General features: G+C 39.3%; 1 protein-coding gene across 1 annotated transcript in view; it reads left to right on the top strand.

The window, feature by feature from the left end:
* LOC144532780 (uncharacterized) overlaps nucleotides 1-17,186 on the top strand; it is a 77,058-nt gene that overhangs the window by 49,253 nt on the left and 10,619 nt on the right. The window lies entirely within an intron of this gene.

Below are 17,186 nucleotides of genomic sequence, written 5' to 3'. Positions count from 1 at the left end.
ACGTAGACACACCAGCAATCATCCTTTAAACTTTTACTTGCTACAGAACATTGATGACATAGACAACTACTTAAGTTATACAATAAAATCAAGTCTCTTGTATTTTGAAAATGAAACTCTTTAGTATCACAATTTCAATACTAGAACTGCAAGCAGTTATGACGGGGTCCAAGGCTCCCCGGCGTCAGTCGCCCCTGACGACCCGGGGAGCGCGCAAAAGCGGAACACAAAGCGTAATGGTGGGGAGGCAAACGTCAGGAAATATCGAGAGGTGTGAGCCGCGAGGTCTGCGGTACATTGCCATTGCAAATATCCCATTAACATTGATTGTGTAAAAGGGCCAAAACTGTTCTACGTTGACTATAGAGCCCCCTAATGGCCGATCTTTGCCAAATTTGGTGAGTCTCAGAGCGGCATGCCGAACAAGCATCACAAGTTTCATGTTGATAGCAATTACTACGGCAGAGATATTGCAATCGCAAATGGGCCATTTGCATGCATTGAGTTATCAACCAAAACACACAAACATTGATTATAGCGCCATCTAATGGCCGATTTTCGCCAAAATTGGTACATTGGTATTGCAATGTGGAAAAATAATCTCAAGTTTTGTGCTGATAGCCTTTAATTTGGCTGAGATATGATTAAGTTCATGTTTTGGTAGCCAGCTAGGAAAATGTGGTTTGTAAATTTGTTTGGTTGTAAATTGCGCATACTTTAACGTAGCACAATTCTTTTGATAACTCTTGGTCAAGTCCATCTGGAGATGCTATGTACCAGGTTTCGTGCAGATCGGTCGCACAACCTAGGAGGAGTTTGAAAAAGTTGGTTGTGCACATTGTGCAATATTGCGAAAAAACTACTTAGCAGAAATGGGCGTGGCCTATATCGTCAAATTCAGCTCAATTCAAGGAACACGTGGATTTAAGGATTTCTAATGTGCAATGAGTAATGTGGGCGTTATAGGCAAAAACACGTTTGACGTCATTATAGTGCCACCTAGTAGTCCACATGTGTAATTTTTGGTAGGTCAGGTCAATGACCCATTGTACATCTACCCTGTAAATTTAAAGTTATTGATTTCAGTGTAAGTGGTGAATCCAAATGTGGGTCCCATAGGCCACGCCCACTTTGACCAATCAGTACCCCACTGTAGGGGTGGCCTCAGGAGTGGCACTAGATGGTACCCTCCAATCTTAACTAAAAATTGGATGAGCCTTTCATGACATATAAACTTTTTGTACTTATAGTGCCCCCTAGTGGCTAATTTTCGTAAAATGTGTGAGGGACCTCCAGAGGGTCATGGCAAACAAGATATCTAAAGTTTCGCGTTGATAGCATTTATTTTGGCCGAGCTATGGCAAAGTTGGTGTTTTCATAGTTAGCTACACAAATTTGTTCGTGCATAATATGCACAATTTTTATCCTATTCTTTTGATAACTTTTTGTCAGGTCGGTCTGGAGATGCACCCTGCCAAGTTTCGTGCAGATCGGTCGCACGGTCTAGGAGGAGTTCAGCAAAGTAGGTTTTCGATGAATCGTAATTTTTCTATCATAAAAGTCTAGGCGGAAATGGGCGTGGCCTATATCAGGAGATTCACCTGGATCCAGGGAACATGAGGATATATGGTTTTTGAATGTGTGATGTATGGTTTAGGAGTTATAAAACCAAATGTGTTTTCTCTGCTTTAGCGCCACCTAGTGGTGGAAGTTGGTCAAATGTTGCGCCTGAGGCCCTTGCAGGGTTCTGGACCAGTCCTGTAAATGGCATCCCCCCCCCCCCCACCATGTACGGTTTAGGCTGTAGCGTGAGTTTTACGGAGAAGAATAATAATCTTTGCTTAAACAATAGGGTTCCGCAGCCCTGCTGTGCTTACAGCCTCGGGCTTGGACCCCTAATAAAGATATTAACCACTCAGCCCTACCTTGAGTTAACCCATAGTTGTGCTCATAGGTCTTGTGCTATTAGGTTTCTAAGTAGTAGGAGTAAGCTATATTTAATGTGTGTGGGTTAGTGGAGATTTCTTGGATTTAATGAATAAATGCTCCCACATACACACCCCTTTTAAACTCAGTTTTATGCTTTGCTTTCACAGAGGAAAACAGATTTCACTGAAAGCACAGATGCACCAAATCCAAGGTCAGGACAAGAAATGGCTTACTGACTTAGCAAAACAGAACTTGCAGTTTGTGTCGGAAATGTTCAAAATCATCCGTTAGAGATCCGACTTGGCCTGTATGTTTTGTGACAGGAAGCTTGGTTTCAGCAGGATTAGCATTCCAGGATGTCTGTCCTCACCAAAATACATGAGGTGATTTATTCCAGAATGTTTTTTTTTTTTAAGTATTTACAATTGCATTTTCTAAAAGTATTTTCAGGATTTCCACAACCAGATGAAATTATCAAGATGTGTTGTTCTAATAAAACTGGATGTGCGAAAAATGTGACATTTTACTTGGTGAACACACAGTAGCTCACAATAATATACACACACATACGGACATACACACATATACATTTATCCTGAATCCATACTGTATAACCTCTTCACCCCAGACAGATGAAACAAGACAAGAACTATAATATATTATCAAAGACGTTATGTTTTTAAAAGTCAAGAGTAGTATATCTGCTTAGTTTTATAAATATATAACAATTATTATTTTTGACTTCTTGGTATTATATATCTAATTATTATAACCAGAGATGTATGTATAAGCTAATAAAGTGTCTTTATGTAAAATCAACTCCTTTGCCTAAAGTGTTCATTGTATCAATGTGTGTTTTTATATATGTAACGTTTTATATATACTAGGGCTGTCAATCGATTAAAATATTTAATTGCATTTAATCGCACTATTGTCCATAGTTAGTTCTCGCTTAATCCCAAATTAATCACACATTTTTTATCTGTTCTAAATGTACTTTAAAAGGGATATTTTTAAGTTTTTAATGCTCAAGTGGTATTTCAGATTCTACGGACTTAGGTGGTAACTCAGTTCACATCGACAGTACATGTAAATAACTTTAGGCTGCGTATCATTTCTCTGTCTTAACCCTTCCCCTTACCCCTACCCCTTAGTTTTGCGTGCTCCCGTGAGAGTAAGTGCTGTCCCAATACTCATTTTGCTCAAGGGGTAGGGCTAAATGGAAGGGCTATATAACCCTTAACGCCAAGTAAGGACGCAAGCTTACTTGAACAGCAAGGGGTATCCAGATTCATTGCGCAACAAGGAACATGGCTGCCCGGTCGACCAGAGAGATCCATAAATGTAAGTATTTTTGGCTTAAAGAATTGATTTAAAAATGACGACGGCCCTGTTTTGTGCTCTACACAGTCCTGTACATATATATTTGCAACCATATTTGTAATTGAAACGTTTTTAAAAATCACTAGCTTGCTATGCTAACGCTAAAGTTAACGTACGTAACGTTAGCTACATTTGCACAACAGTCCCAACTTTACATATACTGTCCTGTATCACACAGGGACGCCGGAGGAAACCTAGCAGCTGATCCACTTTCTGGGCTGAAAACGAGCAGAAGTTTCTGCGTTAATGTTGTAGCCAGTCATTATTGTATTGGTACTGTGTTATTGTAAACGTGTAATTCATTCCTGTTCATGCACCTGTACATTATTGTTGGTTATGATACAGGACACTAATGAAAGAAATGGGGTATGGAGGGAAAGGTTACTGGCCAACAGGCATCTGACTGGGGTCAGTTTTGTACATTTGTGCCTTTGTTTTATATATGTGTGACATGTAAGTTATGGTTCTAATAGTTGTAATAATGTTAATTATTGGGCAATAAAGACTCAATGACATTCAAAACCGTGATAACTGAAACAGATATACAACACACCATGCAGTGTGTATACAAATATTTATTGCAAACAGACCTAAGTATGTATGATGATGTAACCAAGTTGCGTCTCATTTCATAGGGGTATGTTTTCACCCCTGCCCCTTACCCCTTGTTTTCGAGGGCCAAGGGCTAGGGGTAAACTAAGGGGTAGGGGTAAGATAGAGAAATGGGATTCAGCCTTAGTCTTGTCCAGAGAACCATCTGGAAGGGCTTTGAAACTCAACTTGCCATTCAAAAGACCCTTTTCTTTATCTATTTCTGCTCAAGGGGGTTTCTTTTTGTTTTGTTTTTTACAATCAAACAGAACAGTTAATCGTGCGTCAAACAATTAGTTGCGTTTAAAGGAATTTGTGTTAACTCGTTATTATCGCGTTCATTTCAAAAGTTCTAATATATACAATCCCTTGTTATGTTAATGTCATCTGAGCGGCATGATGTTTTTTTACTAAACATATTTGCTAATTCAAATTAGCTGTACATTAACATGAGAGGTTGGTATCTGGATGGAGTCTTTGCTGGTATATATACTTCCATTCTGACAAACATTTGGGGTAAAGCCTGTATATTATACTAATAAAAAAAAGACATACAGTATTTTCCCATCAAATGAACTCTGGTGATGGCTCCAGTGTAGCGTTGCAGTTCTTTATCAACAGCTCCGTTAAAACGTGATCAATTAAGGAGCCAACTGCTGCCATTTAATATAATCTTGTTTAAGATGGTTGCTGTCACTGCTCTGTGGCAGCACACTTTGCTAATAGTGCACACACTGCTGCTCCATCAATAACATTACTTGATGTGTGTTTGTGTGGTAAGCAGATCAGGCATTCTTTATTTATTTTATTCAATTATAGCATTAGTGTATGTGTATTTCTCTGTATGTGTGTGTGTGTGTGTGTGTGTGTGTGTGTGTGTGTGTGTGGTTGTGCTTGTGTGTGTGTGCTCTGTGTACAGTGAACAGATTGCTGGCTGGCTGCCAGAGGAAATGGTCCCCTATTATTTATTAGCTGCGATGGCAAAGGATCAAACAAATTTGAATATGAGCCACCCACGCAGCACTCACTCTCTCGCTCTCTCTCTCTCTCTCTTTCATACCACGTATGCACGCAATCACATGCACGCACTCACTTTTCCCTCTCACATACACACATAAAGTGTACAGTTCTCGTAGCTTCACTCTGCAATGCAGCAGTATTGGGCCCTCGGTGTCTCTGTCAGTATGCCAGTATACATGTCTGTCCCAGTTCCTCCATGGCTGGCTGTGCTGGTGAGTCACCCTGTCTGCTCGTCTGCCTGTCTCTGTCCTTTTTTCTGACAACACCCAACTGATTCCACATATTTTATGATTTGTCCTTCTTAGTCACTGAGAGAGTTGAGAGGAAAGACATGAGAGAGTGTGGCTCTGTTTAAACTGGGACAGGAAACCTGCAGAACTGCCTTATAGCCAAAATAGTTGGCCTTCCAAAGTTTAAGCTTAAACTTCAAAGTTGGAAGGAGTGAAAAGCTGATGGACAAATCACCTACAACATGTTTTGCTTCTTCACAGGGCAAAGCCTAGGGGTTTATTGTACATTTTCAAAATGAATGAATGAAAACCCCCATACACACACCACAGCAGTAATTGATGGCTCAGTAGAAAATGTCTTTTAAAGTAAAATCTTTTTTTTTCTTTCATGTTTTTCAGATAAGTTTTTGGCCTTTTGCGTTTTTTTGATAGTACATCTTAAGACTCAGAGAAAAGGGGGGAGAGAGGGCACGACATGTAGCCAAGGGCCATGGGTTGGAGTCAAACTCAGCCTTAGTACATGGGGCGTGCGCTCCACCAGTTGAGCTACCGTTAAAGTGACATCTTTTAGAAATAGTTCACTTAAAAAACAATATAAATTGTACATAGCATTCAGCTCTGTAGAGTTTTTTGTCAAATGTGTTCAGGAGAGCAGAGCACCCGAAAAACTAAAGCATATCAGTGCAAACAGACAACTACATAAAGTAGAGAGCAATAAAGAAACGTCTTAAAAAAATTCGGAACATTCCTGTGCAGCATTATTCAAGTGTCTTGTATCTATTTGTGGGCTCATGTAAATCTAAACACAATTATTTTTGCTAAACTATTGCAAAACAAAGCATTTCCCATGAAGGAATTTGTTTTCCACGCATGCGCACAGGAATTTTGGAACAAAACGTTTTTTGCATATTTTTTTTCGGATCCCATGCAAGTTAGTTTTCACTGATATGCTTCCATTATCCGGGCACTCTGCTCTCCTTAATGCCGTTCAACAGAAAAACTTAGGCATAAATAACCTATGGAGGTAAGTACTAAATACAATCTATATTGTTTTTGGGCGAAAAAAGGCGATTTGGTGTTTTTAAAGACTAATTAATTAAATATGAATTAAAATCTTTCTCAACAACAAGAGATTTTTGATGTTTAATATCTATTTAAAGTGCTCATTTTATGCTTTTTGGCTTTCTCCAGGGTATGCCTTGGAGTCTCTTCCCAGTTGAACGAGCATGAAAAAACCTCCAGGCCTCTAGGGGGCATCCAGATCAGATGCCCGCAAACATCTCAAATGGCTCCTTTAGACCAGAAGGAGCTGAAGTTCTGCTCTGCTCCATACAGATGTCTGAGCTCCTGACCCTGTCTGTTAGGGTGAGCCAGGGCATTCATTTTGCCTACTTGTGTCTCAATCTTTTGGTCATGGCAATGACCATAGGTTAGAGTTGAAACGTAGTCCCGTACAGTCCTGCGTTACAGCACCCATCCGACATCTAACCCTCAACAACATCCTGAGATACCTGAACTCCTTTACTTGGAGTAGTGAAAAGGAATATTCCTCTAAGGTAATTGTACTATATACAACAATATACAACACCATACACAATGTGATACCATTTAATACAGCAATGTTTTTCAACCTTTTGTTCTGCCATGACCCCCTTTGCAAACCAAAAGTTTACCCGTCTCGCATTGCCAGACCTTACTTCAGGCGTCAGGCTACACAGCACATATACAGTATTCTGGGATAGGCGAAAAGAACGCTGGGTTGTTTGCATTTCTTTAAACCAATCACAATCGTCTTGGGTGACGTGAGCTAGTCTCGGGAAGGAACTTGTTTTGGTTGAACATTTGCACCCGGCAAAAGAAAACGCCACATACAATATTAAATGAAGTTAAAGGACAATTCCGGCGCAAAATGAACCTAGGGGTTACCATGGGTACCGAGTCAACCGTTCTCTAGGATATGTTTTCATGCTAATCGAATGTGACCAGTTTTAGGGCAAACCATTAATTAGCTAATAACACTTGTCGTCGGGGCCACGCGAAAGTAAAAAGAAATTGCCATTTCTATACCACTAACAAGGCTCCAACTTCCACAGTAGCATAATGAGGGTCCCTACATGTAAACCGAAGCATTGAGAACTTTGTAAGTAGACAGACAGTTTATTAAAAAAATAGTTTAGAAACACTGTACCTTCACGTATACAGGCAGGTGCCATCTTGGGAAAACAGTCACGATCAGTCAAACGATGAACGCTGTGCAACCAGTAACCAGTAACATAGCTCAAGCACGGCATTTTGCACCGGAATTGTCCTTTAACTGTTCACGCAATACAGTAACGTGAGCTATTTAAATTAGCTGGATACATGGTTAATCGTCATTTGCTCTTATCAGTGACTTACCAAAACTTGCCATGCTTAGCATGTAGCTTGCTATCTCCAAGGTTGTTGTTGTTTCCCATAGCAAAGGTATTTTGAGAACAGCAACACACACAGAGGTGACGGGCAAAACCTGACATTGGATGTCAGGCTTTATCCTGGAAATGTACTTCTGCTGATCCAGACTATGCGGAGACTATGTGCCAACTCCAATTCCACCACACCCTCACGCACCCCCGCAGTTCGAGAACCACTGCACCACAGTGTAGGCAACTTGATGAAACACAACACCATAAACAATATATAATAAACCATCTGCCATCATATTGTCATGCAGTGTCACAACCAATTGTGGGTAAAAGAAAAAAATGCATGTCAGTATGACACCCTAAAATAGAATACAATATGATATAATACCGTAACACACAATACAATTCCATATTGCCACTGTCAGATAAAAACCTCATAGGGTTTATCCAAAGGTTCTGGATAGAGTTACATACTGTAATGCTACGTGTCCACTGGCTTCCCATTCATTGTCTATGTAAGCAGCTGTGCATGCCCTTTCAAAAAGCAGGGCATGCAATAAAGTTAGGTTTCAGGCTACTTTATGCAAATCATGGGTGTTCAGCTCGACTAGCTGCCTCTTGAAAACTCACGAAAATCTTATAAATTGACCGCTGTCGATCTGAAATGAAGACAGATTCAGCAATTGCATAGCCTATTTCTCACAAAAAATGTTTTCAGAAACACATTTCGGTGAACTATTTTGTCTGTTTTAAAAGCAGACATTCCCACGTGAAGCATTTGTCCAACCAGGTGCAGCCATAGCGGTTGTAGGAGGGTGTAGCCTGTTTTCTTTGCTTGTCAGTGGTCAGTGAAGAGAAACTGATAATTGACGCGTCCACCAAGCACATTTTATGGCAGCAATCCCTGCCGCCATGAAATGCCACAGTGGGCACGTACCATCAACCTTTGGTTTATACAGTTAAAGGGGAATGTGCTGTAACTGCAATAGCCTTTTTAAATATAAACCCAATGAAAATGTCATGTTCTGTTGTTTTTGCTACATGATAAAATATGGCATGCCAGCAGCCTGGCTTAAATTTGAATGTATTTTATTCTACAGGCCAAGTTCGAAGTCATAAGTTTGCTTGGCCCTCCTACTGCCAGCCCTGAGGCTGAGGGCCTATTTTGGGTTTTGGCATGGAAATCTAAGGCAGTGGGCAGTTTGATTTCATTTAAAATGCTCTTTTTCTTTCTCTCATTGTTCTGAATGGGCAGTCATAAGTGAGCAATGGGCAGTGAGGCAGATAGTCAAGCTAAATGAAGGCATACATCCTGTGCATATTAGTCCCTTAAATCACTGGCGTGCACACACACTCCTTTCTGCCTCATTGACCCTGCTTGTTCTTACATAATTGTCTGCTGAGCCTTCAATAATTGCTGGCTAACATGACCTTGCATGATGGTAACAGAACCTAAACTCTCCTTCCATGCCATGCCATGATCAGTGATTGTCAGTGTTTCCACTGGTTCAGTTTCAGTCACTGGGCTCCACTAATCCTGGATTGTGAAAACTCCTTTTCCCAGGAGTCACTGCAGGTGCTCTGCTCCAAGCACTCACAAAATCAACAAAAGAAATCATTTATTTTGTGTTTTTTTTAAATATACTTTATTTTTAAGTTTTAAGGTATAACACATACACTAATAAGAAACAGAAGAGAACAGTCAGGTCACTGAGGGTAATAAAGTACAAGGAAGAAAAAAGAAAAAAAACAACTATCATTGTGAGGAAAGAGGAAAGAGACTAACCAAGTTAGCCCCCGCATGACAGCACAAAAGAGATAAAGTTCATATAGAGTCAGTATTAGTCTCAGTCTATCCAGTCCACACAGATAACCAAGAGTATTCTTTATGGTAAGTAAATAGGGGAAAGGAGCGCACAATACAACATACTGTATCCATTCCACGTACCACATTTAGTCTGGAGAGAGATACATTTAAATAATAAAAATAATACATTAGTAAATAAACTAGAGTGAACACAGATTTTTCCTTTCTTGTTATGCAATATTTCTACTCACATGTAATACCCATTTTAACCAATACTTCTGACATGTATTAATAATTAAGGAGAAGATTTAGCTTTTCTATGTCGAACTGCTATCCACTCTCTGTTTGTTGGTGGTTCCTTTTTCTAGCCACTTCTTAGTTGTAAAAAAGAAACAGTTTTGACTGAGAAATGTGCGTATCCTTTGTCCAGAGCATCTTCAAAAATACAACTCAATGCCATTTCATGTTGTATGATGGGATGCAAAATAGTGACATCACATTGCATTATACAATATGTTACATGGCGTGCTCCTGTCCCTTATCATATCTTCAGAGGGAGCAGTGAGTTATGATGCAGGACAGCTTCTCAGTTTAGGGCTTTGGGGTGTTTTGTGTGTGTGTGTGTGTGTGTGTGTGTGTGTGTGTGTGTGTGTGCGGGGGTTGTTGAGTGGGTGTGTGAGAGACAGCAGCTTGTATCAGAAATTTACTCTGACAAGCTGAAGTCTCTGCTACCAAAACAGTAAAACTACTGAAGACATTCTCATTTAATATACAGTATTGCCAATTCCTCAGTAAATTAAATGGTAATCAGCACAAGCCCTGTACTTTTAAAGGAGCAGTGTGTAGGATTTAGGGGGCTCTATTAGCTGAAATAGAATGTTAAACAATAATTATTATGTTTTTATTAGTGCATAATCAACTGAAACTAAGAATCGTTGTGTTTTTTTAAACTTAGTACATAGGGAGCAGGTCCTCTTCCAAGGATCCCGCCATGTTGCACCACCATGTTTCTATAGTACAGTAGCCCAAAATGGACAAACCAAACACTGGCTCTAGACAGTATTTTTACATTACCTGAAAGCCACCGTGTTCTACTACACGTTTTGAACATAGACTGTAAAAATAATAATAATAATAATAATAATAATAATAATAATAATAATAATAATAATAATAATAATTACAGTGGCTATACTAAGGGAGGTTGTAGGCTGTGGTGAATAAGTGGTGTTTCAGGAGTTTTTTTAAAATGTCCAGGGATGTGGCATTTCGAATATCTGCATGGAAGGGTGTTCCAGAGGTATGGGGCTGCAACACTAAAGGCTCTGTCTCCAATAATGGGCATAGCGTCACCCATTGGTCTGATGTTTTGAAGCCTCGAGTTTGCATTTTGGCCATCGCCATCTTGGTATTTTGGAGCCAGAAGTGACCATATTTGGAGAAAAGGGCAGAGCTGGGGAGGATGACGCCTCTAAGCCGGTGTTGTGGATGGTTTCATGGTGCTGCGCTAAGCTAAACGCTAAAGAGGGAACGTCGCAGATTTTCAATCCTTCTGAAGCGAGTCATCCAGTGGAGGTTTACTGGCGGGTAAACCTCAGGGTAGTGGCGCCGTTTATCTGCATGTACAGCAGTACACAGAGCTGGTTGAAAATCAGCAAACTTTCCCTTAATTTACAAACTAATGCCAGCGGTAGCTAGCCAGCTTGGTTAGCATTAACATGAACAAGACATTTCTTGGCGACCAAAGTGTTCCAATTCACTTTAATGTGAAAACACATGTGATAGGGGCAAAGTTTAAGATGAACACATGGACAACATCCAAAAACACAGTGTGTACACATGGATACGCATATCTAAGCCTCTGTCCTGATTGACAGGTTGGCGTGGTGTGTAGCCACGCCCTAAAGCATCCCCTGCTTTATTGTCTATTTTAAAATAAATTGGACCATAATTTACAAAATGAACATCATGCTGTATTGAAGAAGACATGAAACTAGTGATTGAGGCCATAAACTCATGACTCAAAGACATCTGTAGAAATTGACATCTTTTTGGAGTTGCCCCCTGCTGGAAATGACATAGAATGCTGGTTTAAGGCACTTCTCTTTTTAGGCCCAGAAGTAGTTGCTTTGTTTGTAAAGGGAGGGGTGAGGGAAGGGGTATTGAGTGATTGCAATCTGCAACCTCACCTGTAGATCCTACACACTGCTCCTTTAATGAATGAATGAATTAATGAATTTATTGGTCGTAATCAAAGGGTAGGGTCAGAAGCTTCAGCTTATATAAGGCCCCCCCTTTCTTACATTGTTTAAGAGTAACAAACAAATTGGCAAGGAAAAAATGTATAAGACAAGAAAGTAAAATAAATTATACAAAAAAACTAAAGAACATATACACTTACCCAGATAACTTTCTACATACATGCATACATATAGTGTGTACTTACCTACATATATACATACATACATACACTCCTACATATACCCATAAGAGTCAGTATTTATATACAGTACATTGCCACCATAAGGTGAATAACATCCTAAGTAATGATGATAACCCTAATGATAATAATGATATTCATCATCAATCATCATCATCACCACCATTATAAACATTCTCACAGAATAATACCACTCAATGTCTATACTTATCTAGTGTCATGTCTTTGAACCCTTTTTTAAATTTGAAGACATTCCTACTATGTTTTAATTCCTCTGGTAATGCGTTCCATAACTTCATGCCACAGACAGATATGCACCTGCTTTTCATCACTGTGTTACAGGTAGGTTGTTTCCGGTTGAGTTCGCCTCTGAGGGCATAACCCCCTTCTCTTTCTCTAAACATGGTTTGTATGTTGGGAGGAAGTAGGTTATTTCGAGCTTTATACAGAACTAACACAGTTTTTTGGTTCACCAGGTCCATGAATTTCAGTGTTTTTGACTTAAGAAATAATGAATTAGTATGGTCATTGCAGCCAACATTATTCACAATTCGTATTGCTCTTTTCTGAACTGTGGTTTTGCATGCATTACCCCAAATCTCAACACAGTACGTTAAATAAGGTAGAATCAGCGTGCAGATCTATGAACACTCTTGTTCAAAAAATGTTGGTATCATCTGCAAAAATGACATATATCTATGAACCCTCTTGTTCATAGATCTGCGGTTAAGAAAGCATCTGACTTTACTCAACACCCCAATGCTTCTGGAAATGTTGGATCTTACGTGATTTACTTATGGTTTCCAACTGAATTTGTGGTCTATTGTTACCCCTAGAAAGGTATTTTCATATACTCTCTCTAACTCAACAGTTTCTATCCTTAAACTTACCTGAGCTGTTAAATGTGTTTTGTGATTTCCAAAAATCACAAACTTCGTTTTTTTTTCAAATTTAAAGATAACTTGTTTATATCAAACCACAGTTTCAATGTACCTAGTTCTACTGTTACCTTCTCCATTAGCCTTTGTAAACAGTCGCCTGAACAAAAAATGTTGGTATCATCTGCAAAAATGACATATTTCAATATATTGGACACTTTGCAAATATCGTTTATATACATAATGAATCATTTTGGTCCAACTATCAAACCCTGTGGCACGCCACACGTGATGTTACCTTGCTTGGACATGGCATTTCCCACTTGTACATACTGACTCCTATTTTTGATGTAGCTCTTCAGCCATTCCAGACCTACACCTCTGATGCCAAACCTTTCCATTTTCTCCAACATAATATCATGGTCTATGGTGTCAAATAATTTCCTATGGTCTATGAACACTCCAACTGCAAACTTCTTATCATCAATTGCACTTGAAAGCTTTTTCATAAGTTCCGTCAAAGCCATCAATGTCGATCTACTTTCTCTAAAACCATATTGACAATCAATTAATATATTGTGTTTTTCAACAAAGCAGTCCAGTCTGGCAACAAACAGTTTTTCAAGTATTTTTGAAAATTGAGATAAAAGTGAGACCGTTCTGTAATTTGTGTATACTTTTTTATCTCCGGCCTTGAACAGTGGAATTACTTTTGCTGTTTTCATTTTGTCCGGGAAGCGGCCCAATTGGAATGATAAGTTACAATTGCACGACAGAGGCACTACAATGGCTGAAATGACTTCCTTAACTATAGTCATGTCAATCCCATTCCAGTCTATGGATTTTTTGTTTTTAAATTTGTTTACAAGTTCAATTATCTCATTCTCTCCCACTTTTCTCAGAAACATTGATTCCGAATTTCTGGCTCCATAAATTTGTTCTACACTGCCCTCATCTGGTAGTATAATTTCCCCTGCCAGATTGGGGCCTACTGATATAAAGAACTTATTAAAACCTTCTGCCACTGCAATTATGTCACCGACAACTTTTCCGTTGTCTATAAAATGACTGGAGTAGCTGGTACCGGTTGATTTATTTCTGATCATTTTATTTAATATATCCCATGTTCCCTTAAAGTTATTTTTATTGATTTCAAGTTTATTATCAAAATACTCCTTTTTACTTTTTCTAATTATATCTGTTAGTTTGTGTTTGTATCTTTTGTATTTGATTTCTTTGTCTTTGGATCTACATTTAATAAATTCTTTGTACATACTATTCTTTTTCTTGCATGCGTTCAATATACCCCTGGTGAGCCAAGGCTTATCCCTACTTTTGTTTTTCCTTTTGCTTTGCCTGAATGGACAGCTTTTGTTGTAAAGTGCTAGGAAGGAGTCAAGAAATGAAATTTACATGAAGCATTCCACAGGTGATGAATGATATTCAGTTTTCATTTTTATACATACTGTATGCCAATGTATCATTAATAAATAATACATGTTAATTGATTATTATATTTAACTTTACAAACTCTTATTTATGAGAAGTACTGTTTATTGTTAATATATTCTGTCTGCACACATTTTACATCATCACTTTTAGCCATTTGTCACTATTTGCTTGAAAGGTTACTGAACATGTGCACAAGCAGGTACAGGATATACACTCGGACAGTGTGTGTGTGTGTGTGTGTGTGTGTGTGTGTGTGTGTGTGTGTGTGTGTGTGTGTGTGTGTGTCTGTGTGTCTGTGTGTCTGTGTGTGTGTGTGTGTGTGTGTGTGTGTGTGTGAGTGAGTGCTGAACAAAGAAGAGGATGAAAAAGTGTCTCAGTAGCTAAACTGCTTTCGCATCCTTCAGTGTCAGCCAGGCCGCCGCTCTCTTGCTATTCTCTGGTCTAGATCCCTCAGCAGCACACTTTAAACTGTGTATTTGAATAAGTGTGTGTGTGTGTGTGTGTGTGTGTGTGTGTGTGTGTGTGTGTGTGTGTGTGTGTGTGTGTGTGTGTGTGTGTGTGTGTGTGTGTGTGTGTGTGTGTGTGTGTGTGCGAGGATATATGAGGAGCATGGTGTTTAAGGAATCAGATCACAATCTGTAATGCAACTCTGCAGGGTTGGGAGACTGGGGAGGAAAGAAGATGAAGATCGAGAGGCGCAGAGAGAAGAAAATTTCCTATTGTTCTATGACATAAAAGGAAGTTTTTCCTCGCCGTCGCCGTGCTAAGTGCAATTGCTCTTGGGGGAATTGTTGGGTCTCTGTAAATTGTAGAGTGTTGTCACCAACTCAATCTGAAAAGTGTCCTGAGATAACATCTGTTATAATTTGACACTGTAAATAAAATTGAATTGAAAATAGAATACTTAAGACATCATCAGCCAGAGAAGAAGGCATACATGTTTACACTCTGTTGATGTTACACACAGGAAATACAGCACACATGCACAAACAGGACCTATACATGCATTAATGGAGAGCTGTCAGAGTGAGGGGGCTGCCCATTAACGGCATGCTGAGCAGTACTGTAACTGGTGCCTCTGCAGCTACCAGTACACACAGTACGCAAGTACATACTTGGTCTGTGCGTGGACTTGAACTGGTGACCCTGTGGTTCCAAAGCCAAGTCCTAAAAGACTGAGCTACTGCTGCCCCCCCAATTAGAGAAAGTAAAGCAAACTGCTGCTGAACTGCTGATAAAACACATGTACTATCCTATCTGCTGTAATCTCAAAGATTTTAATTTAAATAAATGTCTGTTAAGTATATCTAATCACTGAATGAGGTAACACACTGCTGATTGAGCCTATGGGTCACTGATGGAATTATTGCAGTGTTACGGACTAGGTGTCTGGTATGACATTTCCCAGAAAGAAAGCATTGTAAAACAGTTTTTCTTCATTGTATAGACACAAAAAAACTATACAGTTGTGTTCAAAATAATAGCAGTCCAACATCACTAACCTCATAAATCAAATTTTTTGGTAGAAGTGATATTTCTACATGGCAAATAATTTACTAGTAAGTGTTGTAGAGTCATAGAAAACCAACAGACCCAACAGTCATGACATGCATGCGGCTCATTCTGTGTAATTTAATCTGTAATTGAAAGGGGCATGTTCAAAATAATAGTGTTGTGTTCAGTGAGTGAGGTGATTGATTCTGTGAGGAAACAGGTGTCAATTATGGCCCATATTTAAGGAAGGAAGGAAGCAAATGTTGTGCATGCTGGTTATAGTGCATTTCACACTGAAATACTCAGCAAAATGGGTCGTTCCAGACATTGCTTTGAGGAACAGTGGACTTTGATTAAAAAGTTGATTGGAGAGGGGAAAACATATAAAGAAGTGCTGAAAATTATAGGCTGCTCAGCCAAAATTATTTCAAATGCCTTGAAATGGCATCCAAAGCCTGAACAACGTGGGGAAAAAACAGTCAACTACCATTCAAATGGATCGAAGAATAGCCAAAATGGCAAAGGCTCAACCAATGATCACCTCCAGGTAAATCAAAGAAGACTTAAAGTTACCTGTGAGTACTGTTACGATCAGAAGAAGGCTCTGTGAAGCAAAGCTATCAGCTAGAAGCCCCCGCAAAGTCCCATTGCTGAAAAAAAGACACGTACTGAATAGGTTGAAATTTGCCAAAGGACACATTGACTGGCCAAAGGAGAAATAGGGCAACATTCTGTGGACTGATGAGAGCAAAATTGTTCTTTTTGGGTCTAGGGGCCACAGACAGTTTGCCTGACGACCCCCATGCACTGAATTCAAGCCACAGTACACTGTGAAGACAGTAAAGCATGGTGGTGCAAAAATCATGTTATGGGGATGTTTCTCATACTGTGGTGTTGGTCCTATTTACTGCATACCAGGGATCATGGATCAGTTTCAATACATCAAAATACTTGAATAGGTAATGTTGCCTTATGCTGAAGAGGAAATGCCTTTGAAATGGGTCATTGTCTTTCAACAAGATAATGACCCAAAACACACCAGTAAGCGAGCAAAGTCTTGGTTCCAGATGAACAAGATTGATGTTATGGAGTGACCAACCCAATCCCCAGACCTCAATCCCATAGAAAACTTGTGGGGTGACATCAAAAATGCTGTTTCTGAGGCAAAACCCAGTAATGCAGAGGAATTGTGGAATGTAGTTCAATCGTCCTGGGCTGGAATACCTGTTCACAGGTGCCAGAAGTTGGTCGACTCCATGCAACACAGATGTGAAGCATTTCTCAGAAATAATGGTTATGCAACTAAATATTAGTGCAGTTCAAAGTAAAGCAAACCCTTGAGACATTTTTCAGTTTATACAGTACATGTTTGAGTTTGTAAAGAAAAATGTATATTACTGCTATTTTTTTTGAACAGCCTAATTCCTTTTTCTTCACTTTCTGTAAAGGTATAACACAAACTTGATCAATTTTGGTCATGTTTTGATTTGGAATTGAATGTGCAGTGTTCCCAATGCAATGATATTATGGAATTAAAAGCTATTCTAAGGATATTGAGCA

Source organism: Sander vitreus, chromosome 17, assembly GCF_031162955.1.
Source record: "Sander vitreus isolate 19-12246 chromosome 17, sanVit1, whole genome shotgun sequence".
NCBI lineage: Eukaryota > Metazoa > Chordata > Actinopteri > Perciformes > Percidae > Sander > Sander vitreus.
This window is presented reverse-complemented; position numbering and strand designations above follow the sequence as displayed.